General features: G+C 37.0%; 1 non-coding gene across 1 annotated transcript; it reads left to right on the plus strand.

The window, feature by feature from the left end:
- Positions 1-3,505: 3,505 nt before the first annotated feature.
- On the plus strand, positions 3,506-3,576 carry TRNAG-CCC. The gene has a single exon. It is a non-coding gene; the product is annotated as a tRNA-Gly (tRNA).
- The last annotated feature ends 15,382 nt before the right edge of the window (positions 3,577-18,958 follow it).

Genomic DNA, 18,958 nt, shown 5'->3' on the forward strand with positions numbered 1-18,958 from the left:
GGTCAGAAAATACAACTATATATTCAAGTTATTCTTTCACCAATTATATTACATTTGTTTGAACCTTTTAATTTTGAAATATAGTTTCACTACTTTAGGTTTTACATTTTAGAGGGTAGTTAATCTGAGAAATAAAGATTATATGAAAAGCTACTGCAGAATTACCCTTTTAGCTCATAAGGACAGATGATGAGTGATTTCACTCTAAAGAAATAAATGTGGAAAGTCAAACTTTTAATTTTTCTAATACTTCAAAAGCCACATCACAGCTTATATTACATTCTCCATGGAAAAGGTGAGGATAAGAAAAAAAAAATTCAGAGAAATCAATATGATGATTTGAATAAATGTTGCAGTGATGTGGTTTAAAAGATAAAGAAATAGGCTGAGAACTCCCTGCTTTTCCCTTTTAGGAACCTTTATATTCTATATGCTCTATGAAGTAGACACTTATACAAACTACACAATGCTGTATAAAAAATGGAAGATGGTATAGGCTGATAGAATAGTGTGCAGGGACATCTGCAAGTAGAGAAGGTTCCTCGGAGCCCCATCCAACCTCACCAAGAATGTTTCCAAGGATAGGGGGGGCATCTACCACCTCTCTGGGAAATCTGTGCCAGTGTTTCAGCATAAAATCATGGAATCATGGGATCATGGAATCATAGAATGTTTTAGGCTGGAAGGGACTTCTTGAGGTCATCTGGAGCAACCTCCCTACACAAGTAGGGACAGCTCTACCTAGGTCAGGTCACCCAGAGCCCTGTCAAGCCTGACCTTGAATGATTCCAGGGACAGGGCCTCCACCACCTCTTTGGGCAGCCCAGTTATTCTTCCTTATATCTAATCTAAATTTTCCCTCTTTTAGCTTAAAACCTTTACTTATTATCCTGTTGCAACAAGCCCATGAAGGAACTCATAACTTCAACCTTTCCCTCAGTGGCTGGTACAGTTCTTTGTGCACATATTGTTGATGACCTGATTTTTGACTAGGCTGTTTACAGATTTAGTGAAAAAGGATTGATTATTGTAGATACTGAAGAAGGTTTAAATTCACATATTTTACACATGATAAAACAAGAGTGGCTGAAAGACCCGTTTATTAGAGGGTGAGGTCACCTAGAGTACAATAGTAACAAAACGGTGGCCCCTGTGACAAAATAACCCCTTTTAGGAAAGGAAGGTGCTTTACAGTTCTGAAAAGAGGTTAGCCAACCAATGAATGTTCTAAGGTGGGGGGTATAGAGTACAGGTCTTCTAGGGAGTGACCAAGGGAACTAGGGATTATAAAAGTGACAGAAGGAATGTCACCCAGTGGTAAAAGGAGGCAGGAAACAGATCATGTAAACAGGGTGGTAGAGGGACTTCTTTATCCAGAAGAGTAGATGTCTGTGAGTTGAACTGGTCCAACTGGGTTGTCAAAGTGCTGAGGTTTAAACCCCCAGGCTTGAATGAGGGTTGGCATATGGGTGATGTCCACAACCAGGCAAGAAAGACCCTCCTGGCTGGTTTTTCACCCAGGGTCTGGCCAGACTTGGGTGTGAACCAATTAGGAGATCATCATTAGGTGCCAACACCTATGGCATTAACATCAGGTGTCCTGCATCCACATTGGCAACATAAAAGCTGGCTCTGCTTGCAGTGCTGTTTGGCTTATCTATGTAGTAAATGTACTGTGTAGGACTGGCAGTTACTGGAGGGGCTCCCCCCAGCTGTCTCCTGTAGGCAGAGCCCCCAGCAACAGTGGGACATTGGTACAGCCAGAAGCAGAGGGAAGAACAGTGGTGGTGTTCTTTGGCCACACAATTAAAGCCAGACTAATTGCCTAGGTCTTCAATTTGTCTCTGCCTCCACTGTATCCAGAGTTGTGGGTGAGTTTGTGGAGCTTTTTATTCCACTGGTGGTTGGCCACCTTAGAACCTTGGTGTGTGATTTGAGATCAGTGAAAGGAGTACATTTGGGCAGCTCTTCCTGGAGGAGGCTGAACTGTGGATCACAGAATAGAAAGGGTCGGAAGGGACTTCTGGAGGTCCTCTAGTGATCCCTTCAAATTATTACCATTCTTTGATCCATATTTCAACCTTCTCTAGGAAGAGCTGCCCAAACTCTGGGTGTCTACCCACTTCCTGGCTGGGCCAGGTCACCTCTGGATGGGTGAGGACAGATTGCTTTACTGGCAACAGCACATTTTTATTTGAAATTATGAGAATTTAAAGGAGTAGAAGACTAGCTCTGTTCCTCAGAGGTGAAAATTCTTAATTCCCACAAGTGACTTTAAATGAAAGCTGCTTTTCTAACACATTTCAATTAATATTTTTGCTAATACCAACAGAAGTGAAATACCTTCAATGAAGGATTTTATATATGCAAATGGAGTACCTTGACTTTTTTTCTAAGAGAAAAAATACCTAATTAACTGCTTAATATTGCTTTTGTTATTTCCTTTATGATGTTCATAATTGCATTGCTGATTTTTAATTAAAGATGTATTTTGTGAAATATGTCACATAAATAATCCTACTGAGCCATACTTTTAATAACTATTCATCATTCATTTAGTAGGTACAAAGGGCAGAGGAAACAATTACTGAAATGTGCTTATACAAGGCAGAGCAGAACACAGGAGACTTTACAGAGCATCTCATTGTCTGATTAGATACATTGATGGGTTTACAATGGCCCCTATTTTAACAGATAAGACAAATTTATGGTTGTCCTTATTCTTTGTTATTAAAAACAATACCCTAATTATTCCTGGCAGGTTATTGCTCAGATTTTGCTTTTGCTGTATATAAACTGAATAATTATACCTTTTCTGTCTCTTTTTTCTTTCCTTGGGACTTTTTGTCCTGCTTTGGATAGTGGAAACTGGAGTTGTATGTACAGTTGATTGATCAGCTATTTTGACACTATTAGATTCTGTGCTTCTGGATGGCATGGAGAACTTTAAGATGGACAGATAAATTATCTGATTATAATGAGCAAATTACTTTTTTTGAATCCAGAGAGCAATTCTGACTTTAATTTCATGTGACTATATTCAGCAAAATGTTTCATGCTTCAGTACTGTTCTGTTCAACCCAGAAGGTCTAATGCAGGAAGAAGAGGTGGCCACAGAGGTGCCATAAGGTTGATCTTGTTTTATATTTTAAGACTTAATTTCTATAAATTTTAAATACCAAGCATTTTTTATTCAAAAGCATTTTAATGAAAGGACAATTAGGGGTTTGTATATTATCAAGCCTAAAAATACATTTAGCTGTTAAGTTAAAAGAAGATCACAGACATGCCTGGAAGTTTTCTGAGTAGAGAAGGACTTTAGATTGGCTTACACTTCACTCCTCTTTTACCAGTGCTATAATCACCATCACATACCAGTGTTTTCACAAGCATGCTTCTGTTTAAATTGATCATTAGCCTTTATCCTGATCTGCTGGGATGAAGTCTCATCCTTGATAACTCTAATATACAGTTATGAGATATATGTTCCGATGCAACTCCAAGTGCACCAGTGGTGTAGTGGTATCATGCAAGATTCCCATTCTTGCGACCCGGGTTCGATTCCCGGCTGGTGCAACTTGTTCCCATGTTTGAGCACTGAGGTGCCTTGAAATGAAGCTTTGCAAATTTGGTGAGAGAAGGAAGGGTTTTAGTTTTACTGCAGGAAGGCAGGAGGGACCTGCAGCCCAGCGTCACCCCAGCCTCTGCCAGCAGCAGGGATTGAGGGGCCCATTCCCACCTTGCTGGCATCTTCTTTGTTACCATTTTGGCTCTCTCCTGGCCTCAAGGGGCACCAAGGAAGCTTTTGATTGGATATCAGGAAGAATTTCTTCTCTGAGAGAGTGGTTAGGCATTGGAACAGGCTGCCCAGGGAGGTAGTAGAGTCACCATGCCTGGAGGGGTTCAGAAGATGAGTAGATGTATCACTTGAGGGTATGGCATTGTGGATAGGGAAATGTTGGGATAGTGTTTGGACTTGATGATCCTAGAGATCCTTTCTAACCATAGTGATCCTACTCTATGATTCCATTGAAAAAAACATTTAGAAGATTTTCTTTTGATATTTGCTTAATGATAATAATTTTTCTGCAGTTCAGATGAGCCCATCACTACGTAGATTAACTTGGCAGTTAAATATATTTATGAAGGTGGCTGGCACATTGCTTCATCTTTGGAAGATATGCTCCGAGTCATCTTGGTTTGCCTTTTTCTGGTGCCATGTACAGGAGTAACTGTTTTGTGTTTTTGTTTGTTTGTTTGTTTGTTTTTTTTTACAGTTTCATGTTGAATATCTTCCTTATCAGCTTGTAGTTTCCTCATTTCTTTTGCTTGAAATATGTCCATGGCTGATTTAAGTCTTGTATGTGCATTTTCCTCTTTTTCAGACTTTTCTAAGCTCAGCATAGCTTTCACAGATCAGTAAATACAGTATTGCCATAGCTTTTAGCATGCCACAAGCTTTATCTTAAACTAAAAACATGTTTTTTAGGACTTGACAGGCTTTCTTTGGATTTTTCTTTATCTGCATAAATTTGTTTCACCTTATTTATTTATAACAGTAATTGACCAATAACCATGTAACTGTTACATACAGAGTTCTAGATTTAACTTTCTGCCATTATGTATTGTAGAACCTATTATGCACATTTTGTAGTTAATAGATAGTAATAATTATTCTGTGTAGAAACAACCATGATCCTAGAATAAAACAGCATATAGGAGTATAGGCATAAAGGAGAGTGGGATCCTTGGAGTACAGGCACAGGAACATATTGGAGGCCCCAGGACTATAAACAGTATATCTGCAATTAGTTACTGGTCATCAAAGGGTGAAGCGAGCAAGACCAGCCCTAAGGTGAACAGAGAGTAAATTACAGGTGTTCAATATATATATAAATACATTATCAGGCAGGAGCAGGGAGGCTCCAGAAGGGAGGATAAGCAGGGAGATAAGGGTGACCCAGTATCCACAGTGCCCTTATTGCTGAGATTCACAGGGCCTTGACAGGGAGGGCAGAGATAGGGGCTGGTGACAAGGTCTGTTGATAGGAAAATCCAGGTGCAGTGTCCACTCAGGAGATGCAAGAGACGAGACCAGAGACAGGGCTGGTGGCAAGGTGCAGTATACTTGCCATGGATCCACCCAGGAGAAAGCTACCTACATCACAGGTCTAAGATCCACTGAAGAGGAAGAGCTACAAACAGGTAGGCTTAAACATGCACAACTCAGGCAGAAACTGAAGGCCTGAGCTTAAATAGGGCTTAAAAGGACCTTGGAGTGTCCGTCAACAGGTGGCTGAACATGAGCCAGCATATGCCCCAGGTGGACAAGGTGGCAAACAGCATCCTGGCTTGTATCAGCACTAGTGGGGCCAGCAGGACTAGGGCAGGGATGGACCCCCTGTACTCAGCAGCACTGGTGGGGCTGCACCTTGAATCCTGGGTTCAGCTTTGGGCCCCTAACTCCAAACAGGGGAAGAAGAAAAGAGTAAAAGTAAGAAAATGAGCTGAAACAAAAATTATTTAATAAGTGAAAGATAAGTAGGACAAAGAAAGAAAACAAAACAAGACATGCAAAGGCAATCACTCACCACATTCCAGGTAGAGTGATGCCCAGCCAGTTCCTGAGTAAGAGATGATAACCTCCCTAAACACCCTTCTCTCCATTTAATTTCTGAGCCTGGTGTTATATGGCATGGAATATCTTTCTGGTTTCTTTGGGGCATCTGCTCAGTTGTGTCCCCTGCCAAACTCTTGTGCACCCCACAGTTTATTCATTGGGTGGGCAGTGAGAAACACAAGACCTTGATACTGTGCAAATAGTGCTCAGCAATAGTTAAAAAGTTAGTGTGTTACCAGCATTGTTTTGGTCACACATCTAAAATACAGCAACATATAAGTTGTTATGAAGAAAATTAGCTCCATCCCAGCCAGACCCAGAGAACCAGGCATACACCTGGGCCCTGACTGTCTCCATTTGGCAGCAGATTTATCTGATCCCAAGTAGTAACCTATGCCCAAACAGATTGATTATGTTAGAAAATGATCAAGATTCCCTTGATATCTTAAGTATTTAAAAATTAAAAACCTTTTGGCTGTGTAATTTGAGAGATTCATGATGCCTGCTGTGTATACCCTCTGTGAGGAGGTTGTTTAGAGCATATTTCTTGAGACAGAATTATTCCAAATGTTAAATATTGATTCTTAGAAAACAAAGCCTTAGGATGAAGTTCTCTGGAAGAGATTTGTAGACACCTTCATAAAAGAAACTGATAGAAAGTCACCTCAAATTTTGGCATAGTTGTAGTTGGAGTCCCAAAGCTAAGCATTCCTCTGCAAGTATTCTACTCTTGAATATTCTCCCCAAAGCTTTTTGTTTCCACAGCAAGTATTATTTAAAAAAGCTGAATGAGTCGCAGCTCTAGTTTTGCTTAGATTGATAGTAGTTCAAATTTTTGTTCAATTGCAGATGCCTCTGGGAATAAAATGTTTCAGAATTAATCTCTTTTTCTTGACTTTTCACCTCATTCTTAGAACCTGCTAATTTTACAGCCTGTCCCAAGTATACATAAATATCTGGCAGCTTTCCTCTCTGTCCTACTATATAAAAATCTCCAGATTGTACTGAAAACTTTCAACCTTCCTTCCATTCCAGACTCTATATAGTTAACATAGAATCCATTTTCATAACAGAGATGTCAAACTCTAAAGCACTGGGACAGATGGTTCAAATCTAGTCCTGTGTAGATCATATATATATTAAAAACAAGTTTTCATTACGATTTAGAAAGTTGGTCCATGACGGAATTAAAAAAGTTTCAAATTTTGATTAGCCAACTAAGCCATCTAATTCAGGTTAAAGTAGCAGGAAGATTAAAGGAAGAAATAAATTTGACTTTGAAAATCAAAGGGAACTGAATCTCATTATGCTTTAAACATTTGACCGGTTACCGGGCTAATTATAAAGCATGATTATGTATGGAACTTTGATTCCAAAGTGATAGCCAGACAGGAGTTCCCTAGCTATCTAAACATCATCAGGGAGAGCTCTGAAGATCTCAGGAATCTATAGTAGTTCATCATTCTTTTTATATTCAAAATACACCCTTTATCTCTTTTTTTGTAGAAATTTTGTGCTTGAAGGTGAAAGGTTTTGCTCTCTTTTTCCCCCTCTGTGATGAGCAACCCTAATTTATTCAATCTTTGTTAAAAAAAAAAAAAAAATAAAGTCTGGTAAAGGGCTAATGAGCTAGGACAAAACATTAACATCAAGAATTAAGAGCATGTAGCTCGAGGCTCATGATAAAGAGTAACTTCAAACATCAGCTGTTCCACTATTTACTCTCTGGAAATGAAACAGACAAGGGAAAGGAAAGAAATCCTGTGAATGAGACCATGCCTAGCAATGATTTGGAATTGTTTGTCACGAAGACCCTGTTTAGACTTTCCTTAGTTCTGAGTGAGGCAATGCTTATAGCATTCAAGGGACAAAAAAAACGGCACTAGGACTGAAGGCATCTCTTAATGCTAGTAATAGATGAGCCAACTAGAGGAGATGGTCTGCTGGTCCTTCTAACAAAGAAGGAAGAACTTCACTTCAGATGGGTCAATGGCATAGCTAGCCCTAGTAATCATGGGACTGTGAGAGAAGTCAAGACAAAGCAGAATTCATTTGGAATAGGCAGCACTAACTGACCAGCCTGACAGTCTTATAAGATGAGAGGACTTCCTCTGTGGATGTGGGTGTTGTAAGCCTTATCTTTAGCAAAGTCATCAACAGTGTCCCATACGACATTTTAGGTCAATCTGGAGCAATGTGAACTGGCCATAATGTAGGTGGAAGATTGCCTGGAGTGCCAGACACAAGGAATAGTTATCAGAATTCTTCTTGAAGGTTCACAGTGGCAGCATAAGGAGAAATAGGCACAATCTAGAACATGTGAAATTTTAGTTAGATACACAGAAATTGATTTTTTTTTTCCCCAAGATTATCAAATAATGAATAGGTTGTACACATGCCCTGGAGATATTCAAAACTCAGCTGGAGGTGGTTGTAGGTAATCTCATCTAACTGGACCCACCTACAGCACAGGATTGGATTAGATGACTGCCCAAGGCCCTTTCTAAACTAAACTTCACAATGATTCTATAGAACTTCATAACAGGCTCACTAGAACAATATAATTCATCTGAAACAGAAAATTCAAAACTTTGTAGAAGTGTAAATGGAAATATATTACATTTTGATTCACTTTTCCTTTCATTTCAGATCACATTAAGATAATTTTAAGTAAATTGTTTTGTTAATTTATGTTTTCAGCTCTTGAGTAGTTTAACTTTTCCTTCAGCACTTTTAAAAATGCCTCAAAAAGTGCCATGTCAGGACAAGAAGACCAAACAATCTATAAAATATTTTTCCACATTTTACATACAAAAAATAGCGTGAAATAGGGTTAGACTAATTAAAAAACCTACATTTTCTCTTATTTATTAAAAGAAAATTTGCTATTTGCTGAAACAGCTTAAATCTAATACTATTGTAGTCTAGAAAGAACTGAAATAACATATTCCCTGTTAGAATTCAGTTTCCAAGATGTAGGTAGGCTTTAGAAGTAATTAGAACTGATAGGAAGAAGTGTAAATAGAAGCAGAATATATTTTTGGTAAGCAGCAAAAGATGATTTGGAGATGGTCTTGTATGTCTTGAAGACGCATATTTGTAGGGTAGGGGGAAGGTAACTGAGGAAAGGTTTGGATTCATTTAAGCATGGAAATGGTGGGCATGGAGGAAGCTATAAAGAGACTTGCACTGTTTTTAAAGCCTCCTGTTCTAGTTTGCCCAGATATCAAGATGCTCAGCACATTAAAGTTACATGATATTTGTATGTTAAAATTCAGCTCCCCTTTAAATCAGTGGAGATTTTATCATTAAATTATGAATTAGAGAAATGTGTAAGAGCACCAGTGGAATCAAAGCCTCATTGACATAGTCCATTTTGTTTCTCTGTATTGCACCTTTACCTTACCAGTACCTTTGGTATGGACATTGTAGTGATGTTTGTGGACAGGTGAGTGCTTTGCACGGTGGTTACCAAGGAAAAGAAAAAGTCACATAAAACTGAATGCTAAAGCTCTGCAGGTCTCTTAATATTTTATTAAAAATGTGTGGTTAAATGTGTGGCAACTGTATAATATCTGTTCCTTGGTCTCTTTATCCTGCTTTAAATTAGCTAAACTGTATTAAAGAGCTATTTCAACGTAACTGACATAGCAGAGGTAAGAACATCAAGATCCAGCCGTTTATACTAAAATTAATTCTTCAATTTTTAAATCACTTTTTATCGTATATAAATCAAACATTTCTTGGTCCAGATTTTAAACTGGACTTCCATGCCTATGATAGAAAGAACAGCTGAAATTAGTAAACAAGCTTTGACCATCTTTAGTGACATATTTTTCAAATGAAAACAAGAATGCATGGGAGGCTCTGCTCAGTTACAAAACACAAAACTGCTTTTTGAACTGTTTATCTTCCCTGAAGAGCTAGTGCTCTTAAACACCTAGATATATCATCTGTGAACGTGGTCAGTAGTGTATCCTTCTAGCAGTGAAGGTGAAATGTATTCTATAATCTACTATCAAGAGCAATATTCCCATTTGTTTGGCATTTGTGAGGTTCTACATGGAAAATAGCATCCAGAATTGGGTCTTCTGTGGTAGAAGGGAGATTTTCCAAGCTGGAGAAAGTTAGATCAGATAGATGGGAGTATGTAATAATATATGAGGAAGTGGTGAAGCAGCTTGCTTTGATTAACCTGGATGGGGAGAAGTAATTACTGCCCTTGACTGTGTAACAGAGGGTCATAGAGAAGACAGAGCCAGGCAAACTGTGAAAGGACAAGAGGCATAATTATTTCTAAGACTGGATTTATTAATGTTCTCAAAGTAGAATAAACAAATCATTTATACAATTGTCTGCAGCTGGCATACTGTTCTAGAAATTATTCTATCAAGAACAGTCCTCAGTTGCCCACTTGAGAACTTCTTAGTGTTTGCAGATCCAGAGAAAATTCACACAGTCCTGGGTTACTACAGCTGAAAGGACTAGCCCAATGTAGAGGTGTAAGCTTTTATGACTGAAAGCATCAGGAAGCTTAGTGCATCATCCTAATTGCCTTGTCCAGACTATTTAACCACCTTTTTTTGCCCCCCTGTATCCTCTCCCCATGGGGCTGGCTGTGCAGTCTGCTGTGGTATAGGGGGCATTACCTTGTAGCACACTTTTGTGACAAGAGCTGTGAGAGAGAGAGCTCTGAGAAGCTTCTTAGGAGGCCATCATCTATGCAATTCCACCTATTGTTTTGGAAGCTGCTTAAGCTCGAGCCCTTGTCCTTGATCTGTATCCAAGCAATATTTTAGATAGGCTGAGTCTGATCTTGCACCTCATCACTTCTGGCCTTGCCTTGCTGGCTTGAATTCAAAGCTTGCATTCTCGTAGAATTATATGCTGATCTCAGGACTCTTGGCTGGACCTCATTACTGTCCTCAGACCCTTCTGCTCACCTCACCTGGGGCTGGAGGGACAGCACCCTGGTCAGTGGGGACACTGATCTACTCATTACCCGGGGCTCAGGTTTCTACTCCTGCTGCTCCCTATCAGAAATCTCTAAATTTCCTCAGAGATTACTGTCCTTTTCTACTGAAAGGTAGTATGTTGTTACTTCAGGAAAAAAAAAAAAAAAAATCTCTATCATTAGCATTTAAATTAATGATGGAACGTGGAAAAAAAGCTTGAACTGCTGCCATGAGAAGGACCCAAACTGCAACATCAAAAATCATATTCTGTAAGCTAGTGGGAAATGAAATCACAGAGCTGATTCTCTGTACTGAAGGGCTGGAGCCAGTTTCTGCAGAACTTCTTTTTTATGGCTCGTAACATTACAGTCCCTAACTGACTTCTATCAATATGTGCCTCTTGGGATCTGAGTTGAAGTTATGCACAATGAGAAGAAAGTGTGAGATTACCTCACACGAAGAACTGTGAAAAATCAGGGGGTTTTAAATTTATTTTTAATCAGTAAATACTCATGTAAATAATTAATTGCAGGAAATGAGAATGGAAGTATTAACAGCAGAGGAAGCTATCAATGATTATTTCCCTTAATTCTGAATAGCTTTCCAGTTCAGCTGAGAAGAACTTTGAGTTCAAGCACTTTTTTCCAATTTAGATGAAAATAGATTTCATGTATGTCACGAGTGTGTAACATTTTAAGGATTCATGGGACAAAATACTTCATTGGATACTTTGGTTCACTAGTGTCATTTGCTATATATAATCCATGGATTGACTGTGATTTCCTCTAATATGGTAGTAACTAAATGCAGAATAACTTAGAAAATACAAAACAATTGAGTGCTGCAAGTGCATTTACTTAAAGAAAATATTTTTCTATGTCCTATTTGTGTTATATCTTTCAGATATTTATAGTCATGTAGAGACTAAAGTGAGGATCAGGGATTTCCCATGCCATGGTACTGTTTACACTTTCATCTTCCTTTTCCTGTTTGAAATAATAGTAATGGGAAGGGCAGAAGAAAGGAGGTGATGTATCCTTTTTATGGAGAGGACACAAATAAATGAAATTTGAACACGGTGCCACAGGAGAAGTTGCAACTGGACCAATTCTCTAATAAAAAAGCAAGCCTTTTTTTTTTTTTTTTTTCCTTTGTGATAGTAAAGGAAAGCCCTCCTATAAGTGGCCTACAGATTAGTCAGTGAGTATCTGTGTTGAAGACAAGCTCCTTGGTGGCGCAGGTTGTCAAAAAACAGTGACACGTGATGACAACATGTTGCAGGATAAGGGACTAATTAAAATAGAGAAGCATTTTATTCCTCCAAAAGCTTACAGATTAACAAGCCTTTTAAGTGTCTTGAAAACAGCAATTCTCTGTTGTCTTTAAAATAAATTGGAAAAGGAACCTCTCAGATTTGAAAACATCTGAGATGAAGCTGGGGCAGGTTTTTTATAAGTTCTATTTTACTTATCGGACAAAAGCAAGAATTGTTGTAACGAGTGTTAAAAGTTCATTTGGAATTGATTATTTTATATTTTAATATTTTAGTCTATAAAATGAATTTTTAAGCTTCCTGTAAGATTTTTAAATAAAATTAATTTGGTAGTTTTCTTTAAAAATAGAAGACTGGGAATTTAAAATGTATTGTTAATTTTAAAACTGGCAGAAACCAGTTAGATTCACATTTACCATCGGTGGAAAAGCTGACCTATATTTTTAATGCTAATGATGCTACTGACATTTGGAAGAATTTTATTCCAAAAGTTAAAGAAAATACATGGCTTAGTCTGGTGCTAATTTTTTATTCTCTCTAATGCGAAGCCTTATTTATGTTTTTAAACTTCATTAAAAATAACTGCATGTCACATTATTTTAAATGGCCTCTCTGACCAAATAATGTGGGTTTGTTTTTTTTTTCCCATATCAATTTTTTTCTTATGTTAAGGATTTTCTATTAATTTTTAACTGTGACTTTGCATATAATGTTATTTTGTCTTAAGTCATGGATTATGGTATTTTTTTCTTCCTGATACATCTATCATAAGCTCAAAATCTGACTACTTGGATGATAATAAGCCTTAGGAAACTTTCCGTGTTATGTTTATATGCTGCAGAAATTCCTGTAGAAATCCTCTTCTGTGTAGAGAGAAACTAGCGTGCAATGTACAAGTACTAGATCCAGCCAGTGCTTGTGTCTTGCACCAAGAAACTTCCTTTGGCCCTTCTGAGCTGAGGAATGGGTGGTTTTAACAGACCTTACTGCATGACTCCTACCAAAAAATAGATCTTTTACATCTCTATAAGGCTGGCACAACCTAGCCATAATCTTAAGGTGTTATGTGACCTTTAGAAAAAAAATAATATACCTCTTAAAGGACTGAAACTGATGTTTTTCCTCTTTTTCCATTTTCCTGTGTATTCAATTTGTGATGGTATCATCTGTCTCATTAAAAATTCTAGATAAACATACTGGGAAACATGGCTAATGAATTTCCATGATCAAAATTCATGGCAAATTCCACTTAGAAAACCCCTGAATGACCAGTCAGCTGACTCAGTTCAGTCATTAAGACTTTTTAAACTGGTATCTCTGTATAAATTCCTCAATAACTCTAATTTTCTTTTCTATGTAACACAAGTTGGGTATTTTTTTTAATTTTAATTATTGATGAACATATTTTGTCAGACCTATTTGAAATGAAGAATTAACAACAGAGGTCTTTTGTCCCTCTTTGCCCTGCTGTTAACTTAGCTGCTTTCATGTCATCAGGAAATTTTTCAGGGCAACTCCTGATAAATACTAGGTAACAATAAGCACACCAAAATCCAAGTCAGAACTCCTGTTCTGAATCTGAGACACAGAGAACTGATCTAGATAGATGGTAGGTCTGAAGCAATGTGATTATTCAGATTTCCTTAGCAGACAAATGGATGGTGAATTGGGCAAAATAGAATCCTACATTGTGCCTTCTAAGACTCCAATTAGGATTGTTTTTTTTTCTCATGTTATTCTTCTTTGATATCAATATATTCTTATGAAGATTCTAAATTCTCGTAATTTGCCACAACTCCACTAGAATGATGTACTGATTGACATGCCATCCTGGTTTGTCTCCTATGTTACAATTTGGAAGAAATAAAAATCAGCCTGGATAATCTTAATGAAACTGAGCTTTATTAGATAAATTTTTAAAATAATCTAGATACAGAATGAAGACAGTGAAATTAGATCTAAACTGCTTCCTTTTAAAGTTTCCTGACATACAGAAAAGAACTGATTTTTATGCACAAAAACCTTCCTTAATTTCCTAAACTTCAAAAATCACTTCAGGGGTATCCAACAATAATCCTGGAGAACATTTTCTTTATCACTATCACCAGGTAACATTAGATGTTGATATTGGAGGTATACTTGAACTAGTGCATTGCTGTAGTTTCAAAGTATTTAAAATAATACATGTATTTTAAAAATATTCCAAAATTAAAACTGCTATATTTCAAACCCCTTCCCTGGGGGATAGGTGGTGGCTTAATAGTTTTTGCTACTACAGTCAAGTAAACTGATTAAATTCCCAGTTACTGAAGTATTTCGGTGGTTTTATGATTGATTTTAGGTTAGTCTTACAGCTGACTGACATTGTCCTGCTAAAATAACTGTTTTGTGAAAAAGGCTAACATTTCTTCACAAAAGTACTTAGGATGAGACCTGCAAAACTTACAAACAAAATGTCAAACCAGGGAATAGCTGGTCTTTCTCTTAATATCTGTAAATTGTCCTTTCAGGGTCTTTTTTGGGATTGTGTTGATAGAAGGCAATAAACTTGCTTCTCTGAGGTCTCAGGTTTTTTTAATTCTCTTTTGTAATATATTATACAGTCTCACAATTAAAATAATCTATTGATAATCTGCCTTAGTTACTGTGGTGCTAAATTGCCTGAGTAATTACATGAGAACAGGCAAAGTAATAGACAAAAACTTTGTAATAGACATAATGAGAAATAATAAAAAGATTAGAAAAATTGTACTATTGCATTCCATTCTTGATCATAAACAGTTAACTCAAGATAGAATATGTTTAAAAAGCATGTAGAAGCTGATCTCTGTAGAAATACTTTTTGGTTTAGTTTCCAATTCTGGGAAAGTATCATTTCTAAAACATTATCAGTGCTAAAATAATATCATTCGTGCTTTCAAGTCTCATTTCAGAAGATAACTCAAAGTTATTGTGGAATAGAAAATGAAAATATTGTGAAGTTTTATAACTTTCAGCAATGTTGTTTTTTTTTTTTTTTAAGGGATCAAGGGGAATTGAAAGTTTTTTTTGGGTTTTAGTTTTTGGTTTTGTTTTTTTTTTGTTTTGTTTGTTTTTTCACAACTTGCACTAGTAATTTAACACTTTGTTTTCTTATCTAAACTCATCCAAAATAATGAAGTAGTCATTTTGAAGTCATTTGAACTTGCACTTCAGAAAACTCATTTCTTCTGATGTTTTCATTTGGTTCATGTTGATTTTATTTTGGATTGAAAGTGTTAGTTTTTTAATACAACTGGAATGGGAATAAAAATCCTGATGTTTATTAGCTTTCTAAAGAAACTAATGCCCAATATCCACAAGTAATATCCATTTTAATATTATGAATAACATTTTAAGGGATCACAAAGTAAATTAACTTTTGCTTAAAGCTAAAGCTGGACTGGGCTATACTCCTAGGATGCTGGGCGGTAGATATCAGAAGCCAAGATAGTTACTTTATTTTCCCTGCAAAAACCTTTTCAATATGTGGCTCTACTTTGCCTATAATTTTCAAAAGCAAATATGATTAAATTCTCCTCTGGAAAATTGTTTTATTTGATGAGAGAAAATTAACATAGTCCAGGACTTGAAACTGAAAATTTCTTGCAATTTTTTTTTTTTTTAAGAAAACTGATTATAGTGTACCTGCTTGCAGAGTGCTTTCTTATGTTCATGATACAGTTCAGAAGCTGAAAGAGAATTCTAAAATGAATTCATGTTTGGAATGAAACTGATTCATTTCAACAAATGAGCTCTCTTCCTGAAACGATTATTTTCTGAATAGTTTTATGTAGACAGGGAAAGAAATGGAACACTTCAAAATTATCAGTGAAGTAAATAGAATCACAGACTTTGGAAATTTGGTGTGAAACTGTTACTCTCACATGGTTACTGGAAAAGTGCTGATGAAATCTCTGAATGCCAAGTGGGGTTTCTACCCCATAAACCTTCACATTTAGATTTTTTTTCAAGTTGGTGTGATATGCCATGGAAATAACCAAGTTAGGTATATGGTTATGTCTATCATCAAATACTGCAGTAAAATAGGAACAGATATGTACAGCACAGCAGTGCAGATCAATAAGATGCACTCAGAATTCTGAGGATTTTTGTTTAGACTGGTTCTAATTGGATACTGTGGACTGAATGCTTGTTAGTGCCTGGAGTGCCTTAAGTATCCTCATGGAGAGGGCTTTCTGCTTTGGATTTCCTCTAAAAGGATTCTAATCTCACATTTGCTAAACATGAACTGAATTGTTAATTGGGGATGATGAAGAGTTACTTCAAAAGTACTCTCCTGGTCAAACTCGGAGTGTAGATATTCTCTATAAAAACTGGTCAGCATTACTGAAGTAAGAGTGAGTTTTTGCCTGAAGAGCTATTCCACATAATTTAGGTCTAAAAGAGCCTATTCTTTAAAGACTGTTATATGGTATAGGTAAAATTATAATTATACACAAAGTAAAGCCACATTAACACTGAACATCAGTTGCTACTTTTGTAAAATTTGATCTGAAGGAATTCTCAATCAGCATGACAACTTTTTGCATGGATTAGGATCACAAAGTACATCTAAACCTTTTTATATTGGAGACTTAATATCTACTGTCAAAGCACATTGCACAGAATGACAATAGATAGTGTGTGCAAACTGGCCTGCAGGCTTACACTCAACAGCCAAGAAAAAGTAATTACAAGCACTTCAGGAAGAACTAATAAACGTTTCCCAAATCCATTTTAAAGGAAATTGGAAAAGGACTTTGTCAGCACTCAGACAGGCCTCCAGGAGAACACCGCCTCTGACATTTTCATTGAGCCATCCTTTCCCCAGTCCTGCTTACCTTCAGGAAAAGGAGGGTTTTGGAACTGTTTGAGTCAAAATGTCAAAGATTTCTCATTGTTATTTCTAAAATGTAGTTCCTGAGAATTCCTTTGCCTCAAATGTTTTTCCTAAATTGAAGAAACTTTTTTAAGAAATTGAAACAGTCTATAGAAAGTGCAGTTTCTGTCAAGTCAGAAATATGGTAATATTTTAATATTATGGTAACATTTAATATTACTATTTCAGTAATGAACTACTTGGATGCTATATTTTTTTTTCTCCATGTCTCTGCTGGTTGAAGTGGAAATGCTACTTACTAGAGCAAAAGTTTGCAGCAGTACTAACAGAGCATTTTAAGAAAAGTGGATAAAATATTTGAAGTGTTAGTATTGTTCAAGATGTAAATAGTGGTTCTAGTTCCTGCTGTTACATGTGGGAACAATCAGATTTCAGGTGGTAACCTGAACTCTGAATCCTTCTGCACTAAACATGGTCACTGTGGTGTTGGTTAATAGAACATTAACATTTGAATCAGTTACTATGGTGCTGAGCAGTAGGGAATAATTTTCATTTACAATTTCATGTATAGTGCAGTAGTTAATGATGTTCTTAGCACCATAGAAACACAGTGTGTGGCCAGCAGAGGCAGGGAAGTGATTGTCCTCCTGTACTGGAGGTACAGGTACTGGTGTGGTGAGGCCACACCTCAAATTTCAGCCTCAGTTTGAGGCTTCTCACTACAAGAAGGACGTTGAAACAGAGCGTGTCAAAAGAAGAGCAACAAAGCTGGTAAAGGGTCTAGAGCCCAAGTCTTGTGGAGAGCAGCTGAGAGACCTGAGGTTGTTTAGCCTGTGGAAAAGGAGGCTCAGGGGAGACCTTCTGACTCTCAACAACTCCCTGGAAGCAGACTGAAGCGAAGTGGGAGCCAATCTCTTCTCTCAGGGAACAGGTGGTAGGACAGGAGGAAATGCCCTCAAGTTGCATCAGGGGAGGTTTAGGTTGGATATTAGGAAAAATTTCTTCCCTGAAAGGGCTGTCAAGGCATGGACCAGGCTGCTCAGGGCAGTTTTGGAGTTCCCATCCCTGGAGAGATTGAAGACACGTAGATATGGAGCTGAGGGACATGGTTTAGTGGTAGACTTGGTGGTGTTGTGTTAGTAGTTGGACTTGATGACCTTTAGGGCGTTTTCCAACCTAAATGATTCTATGATTAAGGATAAATCCAAGTCCTTACTTATGAACTGTTAAAACCAAGGAATATATTCTTCTGTATAGGTGTAGAAAATAGTCTCACTAAAATACAGAAAATCAAAAGTTGGATTTTAAAAAAAGTTGGAAATAACAATTTTTTATAAGATATAGCAAAACTGTATTACTGGGGGGGGAATAAATACAGGCCTCATCATGTTGACATCATTCTACCATCCCAACATCATAATAACAGATTATCTGTAGATAAAGGTATGCTTTTCTTGCTTTCCTCAGGACTTCTTTTAATGCAAACCAATTTAGTGAAAATACAAACTAATAATCTTCGTGTTTCCAAGACAAAACTGTCATGCAGATTTTAAAAGATGTAACCCCGCAGACATTTTCTTGTCTGCAACAATTTGTGTACTTTCATGTGCATGAAAGGTTTGTATTTTCTATTTCTTCCCTGTCAGACTGAAATGTGCCCCTAATGTAAATCATGTTCTTTTCAGACCAGCTGCATCAGCCAAATATCCTTCAGGATCTGCTGGATATGGGGGGCTATGACAATCACACAATTTCATTTGTTTTCTCAAAGTCAAATTGTTATTTTAAGAAACTACACAGGAATTATTTATTAATTTCTTTTTTTACTTATAAAAGGTCTTTTATTTGCACATAGATTTTCTAGACACTATGAATTTCTTTGCTTATTTATTTGATGAAATTATATTAGTGAGACTGTGCATTTTGAACTGCTGGTGGCAATGAAATCCCTAAGTGTGAAGAAAGGAACAAATCCAAAGAATAGAGCAGATGCAAAGCAGAGAATCTTCGTTTCAAATCAGGATCTATTAAAGGAGGGTAAATGAGAGAAAAATCTGGAAAATAGTAACTGGTAGGGGATTTCATCTTCTTTTAATATTCAGTGTCTGCTATTTGAATATATTAGACATTCTACTCTGCCTCCCCTCCCAGTCATCTCTATGCTACAGGGAAAAGGTTTAATTTCAGTTTAATATATTTTTTTTGGTTCATCTTCAGTAGATAAAATTAAGGTTTATTCATGTTAGGGA

This window comes from Merops nubicus, unplaced genomic scaffold (genome assembly GCF_000691845.1).
Source record: "Merops nubicus isolate BGI_N331 unplaced genomic scaffold, ASM69184v1 scaffold5882, whole genome shotgun sequence".
NCBI lineage: Eukaryota > Metazoa > Chordata > Aves > Coraciiformes > Meropidae > Merops > Merops nubicus.